Source organism: Cervus elaphus, chromosome 8, assembly GCF_910594005.1.
Source record: "Cervus elaphus chromosome 8, mCerEla1.1, whole genome shotgun sequence".
In the NCBI taxonomy this organism is placed as follows: Eukaryota; Metazoa; Chordata; class Mammalia; order Artiodactyla; family Cervidae; genus Cervus; species Cervus elaphus.
Genome location: NC_057822.1, coordinates 45,233,623 through 45,248,770, shown reverse-complemented (window position 1 = coordinate 45,248,770; position 15,148 = coordinate 45,233,623). Strand labels below are relative to the sequence as shown.

Below are 15,148 nucleotides of genomic sequence, written 5' to 3'. Positions count from 1 at the left end.
CTGGGGTTTTATCATATTTCTAACTAGTTTTACAAAGATAACCAGTGTTGTTAAAGAATTTGCTACATTTTCTTTCAGTCTTTTATAGTTTATTAATCCATCCAGAATTTCTTCTGCAATCTGAGATAAAATAGCATATTAATTAAGCTTAACTCATCAGAAGTTTGCTTTTTTTTAACTCAGATAACATTTCAATGTGTGTGTTCAGCAAGTAAATACCATAGAGGAACTCATAGACTCAACATCCTGTGTTTCTACCCTCCACTAGGTCAGAAGTCAGCAAATAATCACCCTGAGGAAATGTGGACCCACTGCCTGTTTTTTTAAATAAAGTTTTATTGGAACACAATGTCCATTTGTTTACATAGTGCTTATAACTATTTTCCTGTAAAACAGCAGATAGTTAAGACAGAGCACTCATGACCCATGAAGCCTAAAATATTTACCATATGGCCCTTTATAGAAAAAGTTTGCTGACTCCTGCTCTAGAATCCTTAGTTTCCATGTGGCAGATGGAGATGAGAGATCATGCAGGTTTTCCACAGTAGAAACTGGAGGTGGAGCACAAAACTTTCATCTACATTCCACTTGGCAGAATTCAGTCCTATGGCCTCACTTCACTACACAGGAGGCTGAAAAATGTGAATTAGTTGTGCACCTGGGAGGAAAGAGTTGTAGAATTATTAGCCATTCTCTACTTTGATGTGCACTGCAGTTATTTATATATTTTTTCCTCGCTACTTTTAATCAGAATGGGCTAGATTATACTGCAGAGACAAACAACCCCTAGATTTCAGTGACTTTATTTCTCACTCATGCTCAGGTCCAGTAAGGGACGGTAGGCAGGTATGGCATTGCTCAAGGTCGTCATTCACTGCAGTCCAATAGAGCAGCCACCACAAGCACCTTTCGGGCTAGGTGCTACAAGGAAAAACAGAACAGGGTCACACCTGCACTAGCTCTTAACTTCTGCCCAGAATCGATACTCATCACTTCCATCTACTTTTCACTGGCTGAAGCAAGTCCCAGAGCTACTCTGTACATCAGTAGGCTTTTGTTATTGTTAAGTCGCTAAGCTGTGTCCAGCTCTTCGCAACCCCATGGAGCCGGGCTTCCCTGTCCTCCACTATTTCCCAGGGTTTGCTCAAATTCATGTCCATTGAGTCAGCGATGCTCTCTAACCATCTCATTATCTGCCGTCCCCTTTTCCCTTTGCCCTCAATCTTTCCCCGTATCAGGGTCTTTTCCAATGAGTCAGCTCTTGGCATCAGGTGGCTAAAGTATGGGAGCTTCAGCTTCAGCATCAGTCCTTCCAGTAAACTTTCAGGGCTGATTTCTTTTAGGATTGACTGGTTTGATCTCTGCAGTCCAAGGGACTCTTCAGTAGGCTGTAGATAGGTAATCCTCCCATATGTTTTGAAGGAGGTAGAGCTGGGATATTTGTAAACAGTTCTAATGAACACCACACTTACACACAGAGAGCACATTTATCTCCTCCCCAGAGGAGATCTGCCAGATACCACGCAGTACCTGAACCTAGTCAAAGTCAAGGCTCTCTAGATAAAAGACTTTCCAGTAGGTCTGAATAGCACTCTGGAGCCCAGTGCTCAGTGGTCTGGAGCCTGACAACTCTCTGTCCTCACACTTATTTGGATGCCCAAATCCTAAAGACAGCTGACCATGCCCTGAAACAGGCTTCTGGGATCTGAGTGGTGTCCATGTCTGTATGGCCATGCCTAGAGAATCAGGACAATCTAGAAGCTGGAAAATAAGAACTATGGTATTTTGCTGAAATCTTGCAAGGAAAAGGTCAGCCTCCTTGTAGGATACGTATTGTTCCCCCATGTTTATAATTAAGCACGTCAGATAAAGGGGGTAAGTGACTATATGGAGGGAAGCAGTAGATAACAGATGAAAAATACCTGTGTGAAAATAGTATACAAACTACTTTGTTCATCTTTCAGGAAATGTTTACTCTTATGATTCTATTTGTTTACTTAAGGAAAGACTTTCACTTTTCTATTAGCTTAGAAAATAGTAAAATAAGATTCATGGATTATAATCACAGAATCATTTTGAACAAGTCTTACTAGCTTTAAACATATTACCTTCTGATTAAACTTTCAAATAATGTAATTTTTCAAGTAAATTCTCAATATCTGGTGCCAATACCAATACATATCTTTTTCATATTCTACTTCTTTGAATGTTTCTACCTCCATGAAATTATAGGAATGTTACCTCATGTTTTAAAAATCATTTATGCTTAACTCATCAAAATACTGCTTTGTTAGTTATTTGATGTCCAAGAAATTTTTACATATTTTTCAATAATCAATTTGAATGCTTATTGAGTAAACCCTCCCTCTCAGAAACAGAAGTTTTCACTTTTCTTTCCCTAGAGTAAATTAATCTGAGCACCCAAAGGTTGAAGTTTTATTTGAAACTCACTGTGTGTAAACTTTTAAATATTTATTATTTATCTACTTTGACTGTGTTGGTTCTTCATTGTGGCTTGCAGGATCACCGTTACAGCACGTGGACTTCTTAGTTACAGCATGCATGCAGGATCTAGTTCCCTGACCAGGGATTGAACCAGGGACCCCTGTACTGGGGGCGTGGAGTCTTACCACTGGACCACCAGGGAAGTCCTTGTATAAACTTTTAAAAATCTGACTTCCCTTAAGTGACTAATGGAAGTTGCAATTATTTTCTTTTACTTTATAATTGTCTCTTGATGGACTAGGCCTCCATTCCCAGTAGAGAATGAGTCTAATTTGTGTTACAGTGGCTACTACTATACACCCATTCTCCATTTATTTAATTTTCATCAAATTCAATGCTTTAATATTTTCACTCTCCATACACATACCAGTTACCTACTTTGCCTGGAAAAAAATCCCATGGACAGAGAAGCCTGGTGGGCTATAGTCCATTGGGTCACAGAGTCAGACTCCAATGAGTGGCTAAGCAAGCGTGACTACCTACTTACTGAGAAATAGCCCTTAAAGGTAAAAGGCCACGTACAGGCCTCTCAAAACCCTTTCTTCCCTCTGGTCATATCCAGGTCGTGAAGGCTTTCTTCTTTCAGACTTTTAAACAAATTGGCTTTGGAGTCCCAGGAGGTAATGAAGTAGAAGAATGGAATGATAGGACTGAGTTCAATGTTAGCTCCAAAGCCCTTCCTAGGAAAACAATAACTTATTACTCATTTTGGAATTCTGAGGAGAAACTCCTCAAAACTTAAGTGAATTATTTTGCCAGAGGACCTTTTAAAAAATGCATCAAATTCCAAGTCAAACTGTTACAAGTTACCTTTCCATCGAAAGTCGATAAACAGTATGAAGTTTATCCTTTATCTTTGCATGTAATATGACTTCTAGAAGCAAGCGTTCTTTTCAGTAGCATCGGTGGGGTCAGACTGTGTGGGTTCAAATCCTCCCTCTACCATTTCTCCTCTTCTTGACTCACTTTATCTATTAAAAAAAAGTTCAAAAATACTACGTATCTGACTGGACTGTTTAAAGGAGTAATTGAGTTAACACTTACAAAGCTTTTACAAATTTTTTTTAAATTATATGATCCCATACTCCCATCCAGGGTAACAAGAACCACCACAAGTTGCATGAGAATTTAAGTTTCTCCACTTCGGACTCCTTTAACCCTTATTAGAACAATGCTTTGTCGACATGAGCACACTACGGTAGCAGATTTGAGCTTTGCCAGAAAGGTGTTTCTATCTAATTTCACATTATGAATTCCTGAACATCGGATGATATGCCATGCTGCTGTACACTCAGGGGCCCCTTCGAGTGTAGGGCGTGAGTCAGAAGTAACCCTGGCCTGCATATTTCTAAGGAGCTTTGACATCCAAGGAGCCGCTGAGAAAGTTATTGGTATTGAGAAAAAGGGAGGCTAAGTCACCCTGAAAAAAAAAAATAATAAATAAACTGAATTGGAGAGCTGCCTGCATTTCACTCTGCTGCCTCTGGAAGAGGTGTGTTATCTAAAGTGCTTCCATCATGAATAATGATGGAGAAACTGCCTTTACTCTCCGACTACTGTACTTTCAGGCAGAAATCCATGGGCTGGTGCCCACGGCGTGTATCTGGAACTTGGTTATCACACACGTTTAGAGCAACCAGTCCTCAGCCTGAGAGGCAGCGACAGGCAGGGGCTGGGACACTTCGGGGTGTCTAAGGTCAGACCCAACCCAACCCCCCCTACTTTTTCCGCGGCTGGTTCTTTGGTCATTTCGGAAATCGGCTACCTTTGTTTACATGTTGAGCCTGGCTCAGCACTAGAAAGCCTTAGCGCTTTCTAAAAAGAAGTCTCTTGCGTTTATAGGCAGTGCTGGGGGAGCAAAGTTCTTTCTCCTGGGCAGGGGAGGGTGCTTGTCCGGCAGCAAGTGCGGGTGGTGGCACCATCTCTGATCGCAGAGGCAGCTTAAGTGAGGCAGAGGTTCGGGGGAAGGCGAGGAGGCTGGTGTGGGGCAAGCAAAGTGCGGAAGCCGTATGGGGATTCTTCTAGAAAGTGGGGTGGGAAAGGAGCTAGGGAGGGCGTGTGGAGGGAAGGGATCTGTGTCAGAACGTGCGTGTGAGCGGATACAAAACCCGAGAGAGGCGTGAGCAGCGCTGTGTGTGCGAGCCGGAGCGAGGGGCGCCGGCTCTGGGTGTGTGCGCCTGGGTGAGTGACACCGAGGGGCGGGCTGGCCGGCCGGCCGGCGGGCGGGGGCAGCCTGCGAGGGGCGGGAGTGTCCCTGCGTGGAGCGGGCCGACCCGGAGTTGTGTCAGTGAAGGAATCTAGCCCGCGGGCCGAGCCGGCTGCGCCCTCCGCCGCGAGCGCCGGCAGCGCGGGGCGAGCTCCGGACGGCGCGCGGCCCAGGCAGCGGCTCCTGCTCGGCCCGCCCTCCGCGCCGCAGGGGCCGCCACCGCCGCCGCGCCTCCCCCCCGGCAACCGCGCCCCCGATCCCCGTCCCCAATCCGGGACGGAGCGGCTGGCGCTCGGCACAGAGGTAAGCCCGGGATCTCCGGCCGCCGCCGCCTCCCGGGACCCAGTCCCCGCCCGCCCGCCGGGCTCGGGCCGGGACGCGGCCGGGCCTGCGCAGCTGGGACGGTGGCTGAGCCCGGGCCGCGCGATCCGCAGCCTGAGTCGCCCAGCCCCCGCCGCCTCCCGGGGCGCTGGGTGTGGCCCCCGCGCGGCGCCGACGCGGGCTGGCCGCGCGGACCGGACGCGGAGGTCGCCGTCCTGCCTTTCTCGGGCCGGCACTGGCGAGCGAGCCGGCGGGCGGGAGGAGGCGCCGGGTGCGGCGCATATTCGCGCGCCCAGGGCGAGCGTGTGGCGGCGGCGCTCCGACGTGGACCCGCCCGCCCCGGATCTGAATCGGCCGCGGTCCCTCGCCTGCCCTCCCCCACGCGAGCGCCCCCTTCCACCGCCGGGCGGACGGAGACCGATGCCCTCCCGCCGCCGCGCTCCTGCTCCGAGCCACCTCTGCCGGCAGCATCCCGCCCTCGATCGCCGTCCGGCGCGGGGGCAGCCGGTCCAAGGAAACCCGCGCCCCTCGGTGCCCGGTGGTAGCCGGATGCGGCGGCTCCCGGAGCCGGCAGACTCGCCGTAGTGGTCCCAGGGTGGCGGGAGCCGATGCCTGGAGACTTGGCCGCGGGACTAAGCGTTCGCGTCGCCGCGACTGGGCGGGCGGACTCGGAGTCGGCCGAACCCGGAATCGGCCGACGGTGGCCAGAGCTCGAGACGGCTGTGGCTCCGGAGATGCGAGAGGGTCTTACCGCTCTGTGCCCACTCCCGACTTTTCCGTGCCTCGGAAGATCGGCCCCGCTCGCTCGCACTCTGGTGATTAGTACTTACTGCAGACGTGGGAGATGAAGGGTTGAGACTTTTACCTGGACAGGGATGCGACTGAAACCTCCTATCTTGTCAACTTGAGGTTTCCACCTCTTAGGGGGTTGGTGTGTGTGTGTTTGTGAACTTCCTGAGCTTTTGATTCCCAGTAGTCCGGGTTTTAGCAAATGCCAAGATTTTGGAGCCCTGACATTTTAAAGATTCTTTCTGTGAAGCATTTTCCTTTGAGTGAGCTACAAAATCTGTAGCTTGAGAACTAGGGAGAAGCCTTGAACTTCAAACACAGCCTCTTTCATAAAATGTTATGTGCATTATTTTTCACTTATTTACTTTTTTTAAAAAATGTTGTATTAAAAACTTTTACCAATCCTCTCGCACATCAGAAAAAAAATGACTCAAATTTTAGAACCTATGCAGAGGAAGAGCTTTATGCCAGTATTTGAAAGAGTAAGGTCGTGTGACCTTTATGACTGGTTCAGTTTGTCCTAAAGGAACGATTCATTGCCGTATCTGATTGATTTTGTTTTCTAGAGATTAAGCAGATGTGTAATATGGCAGAGAAAAGAGACAGGAAGTCAGAATTGCTTCATTCTGAAAAAAGAAAAAATATTATCCAAGTAACAAATCCATTTACTTTGAAAGATACTCTGAAATGAAGTCCCCAGTCGCTTTTTGTATGAAGTATTTGATTGGCTTTTATAAAATTATATAAACTAAAATACAGTGTGTTGTATAGATGGGGCAGATTTTTTATTAAGGAATTGTAGTATTAAAAAAATACCTGTGTATGAAAATATTTGTTGGATCTCTAACTAGGGGAAAATCAACTTTGGGAATGATTTTCTATTTGGACAGGCAAATGCTGCTGCAGTCTCTAATTAGAGTTTTGGATTAAACTCAAGCTTTGTTAAAACCTATTTTATGAAGCAGCAGAACAAAAAATATGTCCAATTCTTTATCTGTGTGTGGCTTTAAACACATATGCACATACACACACGACTAGCTCCAAAGGATAATTTGCATAAAAATACAATCACTTGAATGCAGAGAATATCTAAGAGGATGGTTAGAAAAAAAACCAAAACTCAGCATCAGGGAAAGGAGTATATTAATTGGCAATTTTCTTTCTTTAATCTTTGCCTGTGAAAATATTAAATAATTTTCTAGGAATCAATTTAAAGTACTTACTAAGGCAAAATGATCAAGACTCCTTTTGTATTAATTTTGTTTTAGGGAGCCCCCTAATGAAAGTCTCCAATTGACTGTTGCTTTGCTTGCACTGATTTTTCAAGTGGCCTTTGTGGGGATAGATTTCTGTGGGCTTGTGAGGCTGCTCAGCCAATCTCTGTAACGATCAGAAAGAGAAAATGCTGAGGCCACACCATTGCAGTCTTGATACTCTGCCAATAGGAAGCATCTCAAAGACCTACTTTGCCATGCAGATGGAAATACTTTCCATCAAAAGTCAAGCTTTAGAAATGTTTCATTTTTGGTTCTAAGTTTTATCAGTTTCTCTGTCTCTGATGATAGAATTGTGCTGTTATCAATTAATATTCATTTATGGCTTTTGTGTTGAAGGCACTTAGGTGATCTTCATTCTGTTACCTGCCTTACCTTTACACAGCTTTAATCAGCATCTTATGAGTCAGGACAAGGACTTTGGGTTGCTGTTTGATGGATAAGTGGGAGAAGTTGAGATTGCTCATGGTAAGATCTAAATGGTAACCATGCGTCTTCCCATGTGATTGTAGAGTGGAGTGGGTTTTGCGTGACATGGATCCCGCCTGCTCACTGCTCCCTTGTGCTTCTTCACTAGTCATCTTCTGTAGACCCTTCACTGTTGTTTAACGGTGGTAATTGAATCAGATGGCTGTTACAATTTTTGTAGCCAGAACAGTTGCTTTCACAAGCATGACATAGGACGTGACGGCAGCTGCATAATATGGGCAGATTTAAGTGATGGAGTCTGTTTATTGATCTCTGAATGATTGTGCATAATTCAGCCAATCAATTCATTCCATCACTGTTCTGTCTTAGTGTGTAATCACACAATTCAAATGTGATTTTCATGATACAGTTAAAAAACACCAGTACACATAATTATAGAACAAAAACAAACCTTTCTCTTTTTTCTTCCATTTTTTTTGAAGTAGTCTGCTGTGAAGGTGTTATTTCCTTGACACATCAAAATGGCTAATTTGGAGTTGTGACGCTTGTTATGTAAATAGGCCATATGTTGAATTTCTACAGAAGTTTATTCATTCAATGTTGTGATAATGGATAGGATCCCCTAAGTACCATAAGAAAAATAGCCTGTAAAGATGCATTTCTACTGTGTATATCATTCCCATTATTTTTGTTTAACAGCTAGTGTTTTTATTTTCTAATAAAAATATTCTTAAATGTGATGTTGTCATCTATCCTTATATGTACCAATCATTGTAGTCCTAACTCAAACTCTCTTCTCATTTATGCACTTGTTTAATAGTTTTCATGATTGATGTCCTGTAGTTAGGGCAGAAGCTACATGCCTGATCAACTTTTTATATTTTTCTGCTAAACCTCCTCCTTTCACAATGAAAAGACTTTCCTTTTCTTTTCTACTGTTAGTGTTCGCTTCATCACTCAGACTGAGACCTAGGAACCATTCCTGACTTCTCTCTCATTCATTCCATTAGTAAAGAGAAAGTGAAAGTTGCTCAGTGTTGTCCGACTGTTTTCGACTCCACAGACTACAGTCCAGGACTATTCTCCAGGCCAGAATACTGGATTGGGTAGCCGTTCGTTTCTCCAGAGGATCTTCCCAACCCAGGGATACAACCCAGGTCTCCCACATTGCAGGGGGATTCTTTACCAGCTGAGCCACAAGGGAAGCCCAAGTGGACACCAAATCTTGTCAACTCTTCCTTTGTAAGAGTTTCTCTGAGCCAGCCCCGACATTTCCTCACTGCCTCCCCCAATAGCCGAGACCCTTGGCCATCACTATTTCTAGGATGATTATAGCTGGCTACATCCTGTATCTCTGTAATTGAGTTCTCCCAGTGCTTCGCATTTCACCTTATCAATGTTCCTAAAACTCTGCTCTTTAGAATTCTTGTCCAAGGATTGTCTCACGAGAAGACTGAATTGAACCTAGGTTTGTCTGATTCCAAAGTTGGTACTCTTCACTAGTTCAAATACTTACTATGTCCCCTACCCACCACATTTGGCCCAACCTCTCAACCTGGTTTTAATGTACCTGACGCTTGCTCAAATTTTACTTACCAACTTTATTTCCTACTTTTCTAACATGAAGCTTCTGTTCCTACTAACTGAATCTCACTGCCCTTCTCATTTGTTCATGCTGTCTGTTTTAGAATGCCTTTTCCTTTTTCCTCTGACCTAAGCACAATCTCCAGGTTAAGTCCACTTGCCCTAATCATGTTACTCTCCTTGGATTCTTCTTCTACCCTTTTGCTTGCATCATTCTTCAGGACACTCTTATATACTCTCTCTTATACCCCCTTATACCATTGTGTTCTTAATTCTTGCTTTCCCAACTAGACTGCAGGTCCTCATAGGGCGCTCATGGACCTTGTGTGCTGTGTTTGAACCGTCTACAAGCCTTGGGCATAGTACACCCTTGATAAGTAGACCTGTAGAATCAATAAACTAGAAAGGTGATTTTTTTTTGTTTTTTTAAAAGATGGGCTTTGATATTGCCTTGTACTCCTCATCATCGTGTCTTCAGAGCCTAACTTGCAGCTTGATACCTAGTCATGACCTCAATAAATATTTGTTAATGTAGAAATTAATGTTGACGTTGGATGAAAGGGACCAGCATTTGAAGAAGAGTCTGTCAAGGAGTTTTTTCCCGTTTTTTTTCAGTGGTTCTAATCAGCCTCTTCATTCATCAGCTGTGAGGATTCTGAGACCTCGGCACTTTCCAGAGTTGAGATAATGATGGAGGCTGGCAGTTGTGAGTTAGAATTAAGGAGGCTGTCGTTATTTTAAGGTGGAGTGATGGGTCCCATTAGTGAGCACAAATGGAAGCACTGAGGCCTTATGCCAGTATTTTATACACAGAGTTATCATTTCTATAAATGGGCTTCCCAGGTGGCGCTAGTGGTACAGAACCTGCCAAAAGAGACGTGGTTTCAATCCCTGGGTCAGAAAGATCCCCTGGAGAAGGGCACGGCAACCCACTCCAGTATTCTTGCCTGGAGAATCCCATGAACAGAGGAGCCTGCTGGGCTACGGTCCATAGGGTTAAAAGAATTCGACACGACTTAAGCAACTTAACATGCATGCATGTATTTCTATAAATATTCAAGCTAATCAGCTCTAAGGGCTTCCTGGGTGGCTCAGTGGTAAAGAATCTGCCTGTGAAGTAGGAGATGTGGATTTGATCCCTGGGTCAGGAAGATTCCCTGGAGAAGAAAATGGCAACCCACTCCAGTATTCTTGCCTGGGAAATCCCACGGAGAGAGGAGCCTGGCGGGCTATGGTCCACGGGGTCACAGAGTCGGACACGACTTAGTGACTAAACAACAGCAACAGTTACAGAGCTACCCAACCGTTTCATTTAAAAGCTTCTTGAACATTTAAAAAAAAAAAAAACAATTGGGAATCCACCTAGGGATGATAAGTGAGATAGGGAAAAATTGCCATACCCATTCTATTGTATCAGGACAAAATTCAGTTCTTTCAACTTTTAATAAGACTCACTTTGTACAAGGTCCTGTTTCTGCCAGGAAGGAGTTCATAGTTCAGCAGGAGAAAGAACATATGCATCCCAGAAACAAAGGTCTAAGAGAGCTCAGAAGGGAAAATTTCCTTTTGCTTGGGGAGTGGTGAGGGCCTTCCAAGAGTGACGGTTGTTTGAGCTGATTATTGAAAGGCTTCGGGTGAGATTTCAGTAACTACATTGGGAGTATAGACGTGGGGAAAGGGCCACAGTGTCCGGAGGAGCACAGGGCAGGCTCCCAGGGTTTTTTGACTCTAACATCAGTCCTCTAATATGTTTTACTACCACTGCGCCAAAGCGGAAATGCTACTAGGACCCTCCTGGGTAGTAGTAGTGAAACTTAAAGGATATACGAATATCTGCAGTTGTTACTTTTGGTGCCAAGTGCTGAACTGACCATGACATAAAGTACAAAATAAATCTTGTAAGGAGTATAATTGGTGTGTTTCTGGGTAGCATCCAACTTGCCTAGAATTCCTGAAAAGGATTCTTGCAAACGTGGAAACACCACTGAAGGCTGAAACTTTCTTAGTAGTGTAAACAGGTCAGCCCTGATCGTGGTCCCAAGTAACCAGCCATCTGTGGGACACTGTGATCCTAGCAGAGCTTAGTACATGAGTAAACATGCTGTTATGTAGTTCCCAGGTTCTGATTCTGACCCCATGGATTATAAAACTAGGACAGATCGGTATGAGTTTCAGGGAGACAGATTTGGAGTCAGTATAAGGAAGGTGGTCCTGTAAAGGATCGAGCTATTTCACGAGGTGATAAGACTCTGTGACTAAATGTATTCAGGCATGGGCTATACCAGGCAATGTTTACATACATGCATTATCTCCAGACTGAATATGTACTGGATGAGGAAAGGGTGCAAACCTTAGATGGCCACTAGGATTTTTAAGGACGCTTCCTCACGCTAGGATCGAGTCTTATGCTTCCTCATGCTAGGATTGAGTCTTAATTCTCCTTGGGGGATCAAGATGCTAATTGTTGCCAAGCACTAATTCATTAACAGCAGCACCCAGTTCCTAGAAATTCAAAACAAAGAGAATGCAACCATCACCATCATGATGGCTACCACTCACTGATCATCTCATTTAAACCTAACAACCTTCTTGCAAGGTAGGGATTATGTATCCTTTTAAGGAAGGGGCGCCGTAGCTCTGCCAAGTTACATAGCTTGATCAAATCTACATAGTCGATGAGCGGCTTTTTTCTCATACTACCCTTTAAGGTAATGCGTGGTGATGATGTCAGACATATTTACCTATCAGTTCAGCACAGACACCAACCATTCAGAGAGGCCACCAGCTATACACGATGCTGTGATTCTTCTCAGAGATGGGAGTCCCTTGAGGTCCTGTTGAGGCAGGGTCTGAAGGGATGTGAAAGCTTGATAGTTCACCAAGATGACACATGTGGAGTTCCAGAAAACTGTAGTGCCTTCTTTTTATGTTCAGCATTTATCTGATTTCACACATCATACGTAGTAGGGCTTCCCAGGTGGCACTAGTGGTAAAGAACCTGCCTGCCAATATGGGAGACGTAAGGGACGCAAGTTTGATCCCTGGGTCGGGAAGATTCCCCTGAAGAAGGGAATCGCAACCTACTCCAGTATTCTTGCCTGGGGAATCCCATGGACGGAGGAGCTTGGCGATCTAGAGTCCATAGGGTCGCAAAGAATCAGATACAACTGAGCAACTAACACACACACTGTAATTGTCTTTCATACAGATTTCTAAATAAAGACAAGCAGTTTCATAAAGGGCTGTTGTGTCTTCCTTGTAAACGTGTCTTCTTCCTCACTCCTTTTCTTCCTTTCACTTTCCTGTGCTCTGAGGCCCATCTGTCTGGACACCATCCCCTCTTGCTTCCTCGAGTGTCTCTTTCCATCATCTCTCTTTTCCCTCGGGGTCTCAACCAGCCTTCATTTTCATCTCATAAGCATTCATAAATATTTCTCACTCTTTAATAACAAGAGAAGTCCAACAATATCCTTGTGGTCCCTTCCCTGTCTGTCTGGTCACGTTCCATCTCCCTCCCTGGTCTGAGAAGGCATCTCCTTGAAGAACAGGTCCTCACACATCACCTGCCCTGCCCCAACTCCCCTTTCTTCTCCACCCTCTACAGCCCTGTCCTCTTGTAACGGCCGCCTCTGTGCTTCAAACCGCCAGACCCGTGGTCTAGGATTTTCTTATGATTCTTGACCTGTGCACTGCCTCTGGTGTTACTGATCTCTCCACCTTGAAACCTTGCCCACCTGTTTTCTGAGTCATTCCTCTCCTGATTTCTTTCCTGTTGCCCAACTGCTCTGCATTGGAGTTCTCTGCAGGCTCCTCTCCTCCCAGACCTCAGCACCCTTGAAGGTTCATCCTTCAACCCTCTCTGCTCACCTACTCCTTTCTTCTGTTACCACCTGTAGCCGTCGATTCCTTGGTCTGCAGCTCCGACCATGAACACTCCTGATACCTGTGCCAGGCATCTTAAACTCCGTGAGTTCAAAACCCTACTTCTACAGCCAGCCTACTCCTTCTGTGTTCTCTGCGTCAATTAATGAAGCCATTTGATCAATTTTAAAAGCTGGGAGTTGTTCTAGGATCCTCTCTCTTACTCAACCCCTATTCTTCATTGATGGCTTAGCCTTGTAAAAACTATCTTCTCAAACCCGTAACTCTGCCCTCATCTCTCCAGGCCGTTACCTCCACAACTGCCTTGGTTCAGGCCCTCATCACTCTCTCGAGGGTTACTGCAGTAGCCTTGTAACTGGTCTCACTGCCTTCTGTCTGGCCTGCTTCCAATCCCTTCCCCACACTGCTGCCTTTCTAAAAGGCAAATTTGATCACGGACTCTCTGCTGCTTAAAATCCTTCTGCAGAGTCACTGCTCCTCCAGGATAAAAACCTAAGCTCCCTAGCCTGGCACAAAAGCTCCTTTGTGATCTGGCTCTCCCTTTGGGTGTGTATCAAAGTCTTCTCTAATGATCCTGGTCCCCACTGACTACCCTTGCCCACAGCATCCCTCCTAAAGGAAACGAGTTGTTACAGGAGAGAAATGAGAGGAGGCATGGGAACAGAGAAGAGATTACAGGGCTGTGGTGTCCTGTACCATGACCATAGCTGCCTGTGGCTGCCGAGCACTTGAAACACACCTGATCCAAACAGAGATAGGAGTGTGAAATACATAGGGATTCAAACTCAGCATGCAAAACAGAGCATAAAATAGCTCATTAACAAACTTTAATATTGATCCCATGTTAAAACAGTAACATTTCGAATATAGTAGGTTGAATAAAACATTATTAAAGTTAATTTCACATTTCTTTTTATTTTCTTTCTTAACAAGGCTACTAGGAAGTTGTAACTACCTGTGTTTGGGCTTCCCTGGTGGCTCAGATGGTAAAGAGTCTGTCTGCAATGCAGGCATCCCTGGGTCAGGAAGTTCCATCCCTGGGTCAGGAAGATGCCCTGGAGAAGGAAATGGCAACCCACTCCAGCATTCTTACCTGGAGAAGCCCGTGGACAGAGGAGCCTGGCGGGCTACAGTCCTTGGGGTTGCAAAGAGTCGGACACGGCTGAGCAACTGACACTTTCACACTTTCCTGTGTGGCTCGCGTAGTGGTGCTATTGGACAGCATCGACGGAGGACATCTCCTTGCTCCCCGGAGATGCATCTTGTTTGAACCACTCCCAAAAGCTTTCTGAATGATTAAGTCAGCCCTACAGGTGTAGAGAAGCAGCAGTTGCTCCATTTCATAAATCCAGAGATGCTAAGTTGGTGATGGACAGGGAAGCCTGGCGTGCTGCAGTCCATGGGGTCGCAAAGAGTCGGACACGACTGAGTGAGTGAACTGAACCAAACTGAGATATTAAGTGCTTTAGACAAGATTCAGTTTCACAGAGAGAGATTGTGAAAACTGCAGCAGGGAGCCCTTCGTACCACGTGTTCAGAGCTGAAATCCCAAGTCAGGCACATCTGTCTCCCCCGACAGACCCAGTCACCCTCGGGAGAGGGGAGCAGGGAGACTGTGTGTTGGAGGGAGGCTTTGAGGTAGACAGGAGCAGCAAGGGCAGGGCAAGAGGAGCCCCGTTCCCAGGAAGGCTCCTGCTTGTGAGGTGCAGACAGAACACCCAGAGCCGCGATATCTGAGATCCCCCATCCTGCCACGGATCCTTCCCCAGGGGAGAAGTCCCAGCTCCCCCACTGTCTTGAGTCTCAATAATATGTCCATGATGAAGCACTGTGCATCAAGCAAAATGACCTGCCTCACAGCTGGTAAATTCTCCTCAGTCGTGCCTTAGGGTACTGGGAACTTTCCAGCGGTCTGTGGATCATTTGGCCCAAAAGCCTTGGGGTAAGGTATAGAGCTGTCACAAGGACCCGGAAGATAATATGTCCTAAGAGATTCGCAGAGCTTTCTGTTTTCAAGTGGAAAAGCCAACCAGTGACAGGAAAGCAGAACTCATCAGGTTGGAGCCAGAGGAGAAACCTGAAGGTAAAGAGAAGACGCCCTGACTATCAAGTTCCATGGACTCCATGCCGGCGAGGCCGATAGGCAGTGGGCCTCGGC

At 45.6% G+C, this 15,148-nt stretch overlaps 1 protein-coding gene across 4 annotated transcripts in view; it reads left to right on the top strand.

Annotated features, from left to right (window-relative positions):
• The first annotated feature begins 4,584 nt into the window (after positions 1-4,584).
• The window catches only part of SPATS2L (spermatogenesis associated serine rich 2 like), a 182,425-nt gene continuing 171,861 nt past the window's right edge, over positions 4,585-15,148 (top strand). Inside the window, exon 1 of one of the 4 annotated variants that reach the window (XM_043910449.1) lies at positions 4,585-4,686. The gene's annotated coding sequence lies outside the window, so the exon portion shown is untranslated. Of the gene's footprint in view, positions 4,687-4,733; positions 5,015-15,148 lie in introns of those variants that run through there. The other 3 variants (XM_043910448.1, XM_043910453.1, XM_043910454.1) reach the window with 3 other exon arrangements.